Source organism: Ascaphus truei, chromosome 5 (genome assembly GCF_040206685.1).
Source record: "Ascaphus truei isolate aAscTru1 chromosome 5, aAscTru1.hap1, whole genome shotgun sequence".
Lineage (NCBI taxonomy): Eukaryota > Metazoa > Chordata > Amphibia > Anura > Ascaphidae > Ascaphus > Ascaphus truei.
Genome location: NC_134487.1, coordinates 243503398 through 243514204, shown reverse-complemented (window position 1 = coordinate 243514204; position 10807 = coordinate 243503398). Strand labels below are relative to the sequence as shown.

The 10807-nt window shown below is 39.3% G+C and overlaps 1 long non-coding RNA gene across 1 annotated transcript; it reads left to right on the top strand.

Moving 5' to 3' along the window:
- Positions 1-4398: 4398 nt before the first annotated feature.
- On the top strand, positions 4399-10061 carry LOC142494553 (uncharacterized). The gene is made up of 3 exons (XR_012801526.1): positions 4399-4533; positions 7217-7371; positions 9819-10061. It is a non-coding gene; the product is annotated as an uncharacterized LOC142494553 (long non-coding RNA).
- Positions 10062-10807: the final 746 nt, after the last annotated feature.

Below are 10807 nucleotides of genomic sequence, written 5' to 3'. Positions count from 1 at the left end.
CAAGCCAGGCAAGGACCCGATGGACTGTAAGAGCTATCGGCCCATATCCCTGATCAATTCCGATGTGAAAATATTCTCTAAACTCATAGCTAACAGGGTGGGCATTGTCCTACCTGGGCTAATTCATCCGGATCAGGTGGGATTTATTAGTGGAAGGCAGGCGGCAGACAACACAAGACGGATCATTGATTTGATCGATCTGGCCGATAAAAAGAACATCCCGTCTATGCTGTTGAGTCTGGATGCCGAGAAGGCCTTCGATAGGATTGACTGGTCCTATCTGAGGGCAGTACTAGGAGCGTTTGGGTTCGAGGGACGCCTCCTAGAAGCCATCTTAGCCCTGTATAAAGGCCCCACAGCTAGGGTGCGCCACCAGGGCTTCCCATCGGAGCAATTCAACATCTGTAGCGGGACGCGACAGGGGTGCCCCCTGTCCCCTTTGCTATTTGCATTATGTATAAAACCCCTGGCGGCCCATATTCGCCTAAGCCCAGATATATCAGGGATAGACGTAGGGGACTAATCCCACAAAGTGGCATTATACGCTGATGACGTTATACTGACCCTGTCGAGACCGCTCACTTCCCTGCCCAATGTCTTTGAGATTCTGGGTGCGTTTGGCCTCATCTCCGGGTTTAAAATTAACCAGACAAAGTCTAAAGCCCTAAATATTAGTCTCCCGCGCCCAATGGAAAAATTAATCGAACTAAATTTTAACTTTAAATGGCAAGCCTCCTCAATCAAATACTTAGGTATCCAAAGACATATGACTCATTATACAAAGCTAATTATCCCAAATTATTTCAAGCTTTAAGGGAGGATATGAGGGTGTGGGCGGGGTTTGGAATTTCTTGGTTTGGAAGAATTCATAGCATTAAGATGAATCTTCTGCCAAGGGTGCTTTACCTGTTCCAGGCCCTGCCAATACCATTGGTGCGGGCAGATATCCTCGCCTTACAGTCAAAGATCATGAAATTCATTTGGCACAAGAAGAGTCCAAGAATTGCTAAGAGTATATTAACCAGACCCACGATTAGAGGAGGACTAGCGGTACCTTGTTTGATGGCATATTACAAAGCAGCAAGATTAGGTCAGATCGTCCAGTGGCACCTGGACCCGTCCCTGCGGAGATGGGTGGCGCTGGAGAAAACCTGCTGTGCTCCAATTGAGCTGTATAATTTAATTTGGCTGCCAAAACGCTGCGACAACACGGTGGGGATGCTGCTACGGACCATGGTGAACTCTCTGGCGGTGTGGAGGAGTTCCAAATTTAAACATAAACTAACGACAAAACACTCCTTAATGACCCCGCTATTCGATAACCCAGATTTCGCCCCGGGGATGGCCGGAGAGCGGCACTTTAAAATTTGGATACAGTCGGGATATAAGCGGTTAATGAACCTGAAGGGGCCTCAGTATATTAAAACATTCGAACACGTCAAATCAGAAAAAGGCCTTCCAAACACTGAATTATTCCGCTACCTCCAGATAAGAGCATTCTATAATGAATTTCCAATTAGACCAGCCAGGACCAATTTCGAGCAGCTGTGTTCTAGAGCCACGGACACACGGGGACTCACCTCTAGATTATACCGGGAAGTGATCTGTCCAAGTGGACCTGACGCCGACAAACTGAACTACATGACTAAATGGGAGACAGACCTAGGGGAGACTTTAGAGGACAAAGGGCCTCATGCAGTAAGCGTTGATAAGGGAATTATCACCATTTTATAGCCAAAATTGGGTTTGAGATTCAGTAAGCGCCGATAAGTGCTTGATTTCGCCAGGTTTCGGAGCCGATTATTTTGTTATGGCCAGTCGGCTGCCGATAAGCCTGTTTTCGCCACTGATCGCCACTTTTTTAAATCGGCTGGATTCAACAAAAAAAATCAGCTTATCGGGGCTGATCGGCACTACGAAATTGAGATGTTATGGCCGATTTCTCCCGCCAACTAAAGTTGGCAGTTTGGACGGGAGAACGATCGCTAAGGCTGCCGGAACGGCACTTAGAAAAAAAAAATCTTCTGTACATCAATGGAGTCAATGGAGCGGGGACGTATAACAGTATAGTACTGTTTACGTTTCATTGCTCACAATACAAACGTCATTTGCATTACGGTGTGGGGGGCATTCCCTGCATTGTGTCACGGCTGACGTGTATTATTTGCATAACATTATACTTTTACATGTTTTCAGCATTTGCGGGTCACATTACTCATCATGTGATGATGTGGCAAGGGAAAATACTATACTCAACTCTTAAAGGAGAACCTCACATCATAGCACACATTTTACTGAATTGATCGACAATTGTTTACATGATGTTACACATGTCACACATACACAGTATATTCATGTTCCTTTACATTACACAATGCTTGTAATGTGTCACGCATCTTTAAACGTTCATGTACATCTAAATTCTCATGTTTACATCTAGGTTTGGTCCTCCCTATTTTCATGACGTCACTTATTGGACGCGCAATCACATTGCATATTTACATTATAACCGTTGCATTACAAGCACTTCAACCTAACTTATACGCACATGTACAGTAATTCATCATTGGGACACCTTGTAAACTCATTCTATAGCAACTATCCTCATTACAGAAATGCATGCATATGCACACGACTATTCATTGTTGGCAACATGTCACAATAACATGGCTAATTACACATGTTACACAAAACTTTTCCCACATCAATCTCAGCCTTTTTGTCTCATTACATGACTGACTCTTGCGTTCACAAGTTTTACATGCATTGCACATGCAACTATTTATTTGCAAGCAATGTTTGTACAAAGCATCACGTCACATCATTGGCAAATATCATCATTCCCTGCAGAATACACACAACAACTGCACACAGCTTGCCACACAAGTACTTTATTATGTTAATGTAAAACCTTGCATTTTACTATGTCACCTGACATCATCACATACCTATTTAAAGGACGCCCATTACCTGCTCATTCACAGCTACTCATTTCAAAATGTTGAGATTGTTTAGGAGACGGAGGAACATTCTTTTCTATGACATGCTTGATGATGAAGACAATCATATAGGGCAAGGGAGGGACACACCGAGGGACAGTGACAGGGACAGTGACGCGGATACGACAGGGACAGGGAGAGGGACAGGCCGAGGGACAGGGAGAGGGACAGGAGATCAGAGGAGAAGACAGAGGAGACAAGTTGTGCCTCGTCCGCGTCTGTACAGGGAGAGAACCCTGTTAGATGGGATGAGTGAGGAGGAGATTGTAAGATTGTAATCGATTGCACACATGTTGCTTTGATTGCACCTGGTCAGAGTGAGCATGTGTACCGCAATCGTAAGCACTACCATTCACTCAATGTACAGGTGGTATGTGATGCCACAATGAGGATAATGCATGTGGTACCCAAATTCCCTGGTTCCAGTCACGATTCCTCTATCCTGAGGAACTCTTCAGTCTTCCATGCGTTCGAAGAGGGACATTTTGAACATGGTTGGCTGCTGGGTGAGTACAGATTTAGATGTTCTAACACAAAACACATTTTTATTTAGGAATGTTGGCATTGTAGAATTTGATCACTAATGTCAGCTTATGTGTGCTCCATTCATTATAGGTGACTCAGGATACGGAATTAGGCCGTGGCTCTTGACTCCGGTGCTAAACCCTCAAACTGAAGCAGAGGAGAGGTACAATGCAGCCCATATATCTACAAGATCTGTTATAGAGAGGACATTTGGCCTACTCAAGACCAGATTTAGGTGTCTGGACAGAACTGGTGGGGCTCTTCTATACAAGCCTCAAAAAGTGTCTGATATTATCCTTGCCTGTTGCATTTTGCACAATGTTGCACTCAGGCACAATGTACAATCAGACCTAGCTGAGCCTTTGGTAGACGAGCATCCCACCCATGTAGCTGCTGAAAATGAACAAACAGCCAGTGGTGGCCAGACACGCCAGAATCTCATCAATTCATTTTTTTCTTGTAAGTAAAAACATATATGTTCCAAGTTCTACTTTTATAGTTAAATTATGTTATCTTAACAATAATGTTTTTTTTATATAACCTTCTGTTAGGACACAGATGAATATGGGTTGCACACCTTTCTTTTCTCTGCTGTGTGCACAAAGGGATGTGGCACCGGTATGTTATTGTTGCACAGGTTATATAATCCCTCTTCAATTGTACTTTAGTTGTGTGTATGTGAATACAACTGGGGTAACAAAGCACTAATATTTTAGCATTGTGTTGTTCCTTATGCTAACACAATACACATATTATGCCCATACTCATTCATGCTTCTAGTATGCTTACATACAATGTTATTGGTGCAGTGTAACATGTACATCCATATGATGTGTACACCAGGCTCATTTACATTTTGAATGTGATTAAATATACATGGTGTTGCACATTTAACACCAAATACACACTTTGCTGTGTTGTTTACGGTACTGAAGATGGCATGTCAATGTTTGCAATTTATATATTGTTCCTTTGCATTATAGGTATATCTCCAGTATGACTGATCATGGTATGTATATTTGCTGACATCTCTCATAAGATGTGCCTACCTCAATCTTCCTATAATTATTTGAAGTAAAAACACAACATATTGTTTTAAAGACAAATGTAACATACATGTACTTTCTGTATCATGTATATGCATTTAGCTACTCTTGAGCTTTCATGTGCATTGTATTAGAAAATGATTACTCACATTTTATCACATTTTATGTATGTTTCCTTATAAATTCCATTCATGTAATATAGAGCTGTTTGGAGAAAAGGGGATAACTGTACTTATTTGTTTACTTACGGGAGCTCATTCATCACGGATGAAATTGACTGATCATAACACTCCATGCATGAATGCCTGTAATCACAACAATGCGTACTACATCTTATATTTAGCAATGTAGGTGTTTTTTAATGCTAGGAATTAATAGTCAACATGAATTTAAATTTGTGACATGTGTATGTATAAGTCACACGTGTGTGGATGTGTCCTACATGTACCAAGTGTAAAACTGTGAACAGAAAACACTATTTTGTTGCAAATGTTACTGTCATTTAGCATTTCTAATTTACCTATATGACAATGTTGGTAATATTTTTGCTATATAATTCACGTCACTTCATCATTATCATGATGATAATTATCAAGTATTCTCACAATTGTAACGTCAATCACGTGCACATTAGCATAGACACACTTTTTAAGACAACTGTTTGTGTCTGAATCAATTTGTGTAGGATCCATGTATAACACCGACAAATGATAACACCAGCTTTATTATGGTAGCTTATATCATCATATTGACTATACGATGTATTTTTAGAAAGTTTAATAAACACAGTAAACTATAGTTAGTTAGGTTAATGAAATATACACAGAAACGTACTTCATTACATGATGTTGATGTCATATTCAGAACATCATGCATTGTAGGGGACCACAACATCTGGCCAATAACATTAATTGCTACAGTCCCAAACCATTTTATTAACATACCCATGTAACAAGAGATTTTTAACAATAAAGGGCTAGTTGGTTGTAAGTGTCCTTTACATTGGGAGAAGGAGTGGCTCAGTGAGTAAAGACACACACTGGCACTGAGAGTTTGAAGCAGGGGAGTCTGGTTCAATTCCCGGTGTCGGCTCCTTGTGATCTTGGCCAAATCACTTTATCTCCCTGTGCCTCAGGCGGCCAAAAATAAATTGTAAGTTCCACGGGCCAGGGACCTGAGCCTGAAAAATGTGTCTGTAAAGCGCTGTGTACAACTAGCAGCGCTATACATGAACATGCTCATATTATAATTATTATTCTTATTATTATTGTTACATAGTTTCGACAGTCATACGTTCCATTACACAATAGAATACACAAATGTGTTAGCAGAGTGGGAATGGTTGTTATATATAAAACACACCATGCCATAAAATGATAGTAGTCATTAAAGAACACTCAATAAAAATTCATGAGGCACTATTTTGCAACATCATTATGTTAATTAAGTGCTTATGCAATATAGGCATAAGTGTATCACATTTTTAATTGTTTGTTAATAAGCGCTGCAAGCAATATAAAATTAGTTCCATATGTAGTATAGTAGTCGGTGGCTCCTCCTCACAATCATCTCATATAAAGGTAGACTCTTCTGAAATCATACATTGATCCGATTGTATCTTCCCCGACATCTCTGAAATACAGCAAACACATGATGGTCAAAGATGGCACCTTACTATATATGTATCCGTGACAACGCGTTACACAGCTCTATATGATTGTGTACATACACACGTCACTCACTTATATTTTAGAAGTACAAGTGTACATCAGTATGTAATGTTTCCTAAAATTTGTAGCAGGCATAACTATGTATATGATGTGAACGTTGCCTGTATACTGAAAAATGTGCGCGCACATCTTAGTGTGCGCACGCACTTCAGGCTTGGCTGCACTAACTGTTTGCGCATGCGCAAAACAAAGCGTACGTTGTGCGTTCAATACAGGTTGAAAATATGATTAAACATACAATCTTTATTTCAAATACAATGAATACGAAACTACATTCGTTCTAAACGAGTACATCTGTATTCTTTTTAAACAGACGTGTTTGGACAGAAAGGACGGCCGATAACACAATGCGCAAATGCAATACGTGTGACGTCATGTTAAACCAGCGTGAAACGCACGCTAACACTCCTCCCACTCAATTAACATTCGGCTAACGCCCAGTGTACGCCCCCACTGTATGACACACTGCAGTTACCGTTACTATAACAAAACATGACAGCCAATAGGCTTTGAGGCGCGCACGTCGCTTGGGGGCGGGACTTACATCCGTAATCCTTTTTAAGGACGCCTTGGGCCATGACAAGGGTCCCACGTCATACGTGGTGGACCCGCTTTAAATGTTGTAGATGTAGCATGATAACAAAACAGGTATGTGTTAGAGTTATGGTAAAATTTTGCTAATATGTTTAAAGTGATAGGAAAGTACGTATATTTATTCCGTCAGCAATGTGTACTACTCTTTCAGGTTCTACTATATTGTATTCGGAAACAATTTGTTTGTGATCGCTACATGTTATGCAGTCTGCTATGTTACGCTGTATCCACGCATTGAAAGGGAAAATGGTGGTTAGACAAAAAAAAAAAATGTAAACGCAGAGTCAACGCATAACGATTGTTATATTTACCATTCTTCTAGAATTAACTCTTCGTCTGCCTGCAACTGGTCACTCCAGAAATGCAAGGCATTTTCATCCACGCTTGACCCAAACGCTGAATCCAGTATGAAACACATCTCCTCCATGAAGCGCTCATAGGAATCGCCACTGCTTTCTTCAAACAATTGGTCGGGAGGTATGTTCATTTCTTCGGGTACCCATTCCAATGCATTTTCAGCTGAAAGGCTTGGTACAGAATCATAGTAGTTATGTTCATGTACAATGTGGGTTTCAGGAATGGAGGGTGCAGATATTGCAGCAGCTATCGATTCACACGGAACAGTAGTAGCGGATCCATTGCTATTGGCATTAGGAATAAATATGCCTTTAACCACAATATATGTGCCTTCTTTCACGGTGAAATGTTTTTCTTTGGCAATCTTCCAGAAACCATAGTTGTGTTCTAGCTTATCCTGCACACGTTCAAAAAAGTCATTTGTTGATAAAGTGAATCTTATTGATGAATTAAAATTGCGCGCATGCCGACGGTTTTGGTAATAAGGATATTTTGCTCGAATCAAATCATAGATTTGGCGTGTGCTTGCTTGATGTCAGCAAGTTGATAAAATAGCTTCTGAAATCATGTATTTATAACCTAAATTCGGATTCATAATTGTCACCAATTCATCAGCCATTGCAGAGTAGCACAAAAGATGTGTGCAGGTATCTGTTCTTTGCTCATCAAAATGAAACTGCTCAGTGGCTAACAAATTGCTGTGTTTCCTTTTCAAGGTCAACAAAAGTATAAACTGTAACTCCTTATTTCAAACGCCAATTGGATTTCTAGTTATAATTGCTTGAAGATTTGTGGTTTGTGATAGCCGCATGTGGGACAAACATGTATCCTTTTTTTATCTCCTTTTTGAAAAAATTAGTACACTTTTCATTCAGTAACATTGAGTTTTCTTGCAAAATAACAAAGACCACTGTGTGAAAATAGTGCTTAGACAGCCATATCAGTAAATTCACACACCTGCAAAATGAAATGTTTTTTTCCCACATCCATTTCTGTGTGTATTTGAAAGTCTGTTTAAGTCCCTGTCTGCATGAGTTTAAATACGTGTGTATCTATATATATATATATATAAATATATCTATCTCATAAATATATATATATATATAAAGTGTATATTGTACTGTGTATGTGTATGTGTATGTGTATGTGTATGTGTATGTGTATGTGTATGTGTATATATATATATATATATATATATTATATATAAAAAAATATTATTTTTTTTGTTTTTTGTTTTTTATATATTATATATATATATATATATATATATATATATATATATATATATATATATATATATATAAAAAAAGTAATTTTTTTTTTTTTAAATATTGCTGGAGTACACACAACATATTGATGGCAGTAAGTAGGCCTTGTATGAAACCTATTTAAATGGTGATAAACATGAGTGAATTAAGTAATAAACATTTGTTTGCGCCCAATAATGTTAGAGGCTCACACTTAGTATACTTCTCAAACATTAGGCCTGTATTATTAAAATACTGTGTTTTCACAAGGAAGCATGAAGTGTATGTTTCTTGTAAATACATCTATACCAGTTTAGATAGCACTATATATACACACACACACACACACACAGTGTGTGTCTGTGTGTGTGTGTGTGTGTGCATATATCAATACATACTACATATATATTAGTATCAATTCAGAGATGTTCTTGAAACAAGAACACATAAATGATTAAAGGACAACATTACAATGGGCAGCAAAGGTAAGTAATATGTAACACAAAATCCTGCTGTACACGTACAAGAAAGATGTTTGCAGTTAAATAGGTGCTTTTATAATTGCATGAAAATAATATGCACATGCAATGATTACATCAATTAACACACCCAAATGCAATGTTTTGCTGCAAAGTCAATGGCAGCTTCTCTAAACTTAGCAACTGGCTCCTGGTGGACCATTACTGAACAGACGATTAAAACATAAATATTTAGAACACTATTCATTAATTAGGAGTGTTCACATTTCCAAAACTTCACGTGTACAAGAACATACTTGAAAGTTTGGAAACAACACAGTCTTCAGCATACATACAATAGTAATTAGATAATGTGAAGTCAACAAAACAAGGCCAAAGACATATTTTCTGAATTATAACATTTATTTTTTTTGTTCCTTTTGCGAGCGAGTAACAGGCCTGCTTGTTGTCTCTTGAATTTTCCTTTTTCTTTTGCCACCAACTTTAGGCACAGCAGAGCCACTTTGAGTGGCCTCTGGCACTTCACGGGCAGGGCTTGTGGGCAGTGACTCACCTACAGGGCTTTTGGGCAGTGACTGTTCACCTACGGGGCTTGTGGCCAGTGACTCACCTACAGGGCTTGTGGCCAGTGATTCACCTACAGGGCTTTTGGGCAGTGATTCACCTACAGGGCTTTTGGGCAGTGATTCACCTACAGGGCTTTTGGGTAGTGACTGTGAGCAAGTTGGTAGACACTGCACAAGTGATGGTTGGTCTGTTTCATGTGTGTCTTTTGTTGTTTTTGACCAAAAACTGGTCAGTAGTAACTGCTTGTATTTTGTTTTTGTGGGCTCCTTTGTAGGTGTCAGCTGCTGATTTTGTACAGATGGCAGTGGTAGTATGTCGTCAGGAACCTGCACAGCAATCTCTGCTACTTGACCGGTAACATTTGGGCCTGGTGAATGAATATCAGATGAATGTGGTGAAAACTGACCTGCATGAACAGATCCTGGCTGGGAGGTGTTGAATTGTGGTACATTAGTCATTCTCCAGTAATTAGCTTGTGTTTGCTGAACAACTAATGCTTCGAATGAGGTGTTGATTTTTTGCAACTGTTTCGGCACTTCAATGAAGACTCTGTGGAGATGTGCCAATTGTGAAACTGTTTCTTCCTGCAGTGCAATCATCCTTTCCAGCACTGTCATGAAGTCAGAATGGCGACGATTTTCTGCTTCCACAATTTTTCCCTCAGAAGCTACAATTGCATCGTATGTCGTATTTGCTGGACGATTTGCCGGTAAAACAGTTTCAATTGGAACGTCTTCATGGTCACTTGCTTCTATTTGTGTGTGTATGGCGGTGGCGTCATCATCATCATCATCATAATCCTCTTCATCATGTTCTACAAATAAATGTACAAATTATTAAATGTCATGTTAATCTCTGCTGTGTTACTATGTAATTGTACTGTGTCATAAGTAACAACTAACATGTTTCCATACGTTTTATAACCTCACATTAAAAACTACCTTGACTTAAGAATAATGTTTGGACTCAGTATGAAATATGAGTGAATGAAAACTTGCTGTAAACTCAAAACTCCTACATGATAGTTAACATCACTAACACAATACAAGTTGCCTTACACTTCATTTTCACTGACACTAAGTAATCCTATTTAAAGAAGATGTGCAAAACAAATAATGAACATGACAACATAACATATAGAAGAGCACATATTATATGGCCACCAACTGATACACTCACCTTCTAGGTGTGTTGAGCTGGCTGACCCAGGTGAAGACACTTGTTCAGTCTCAGGTGACACATGTCCTTCAGGGGCAACTATAT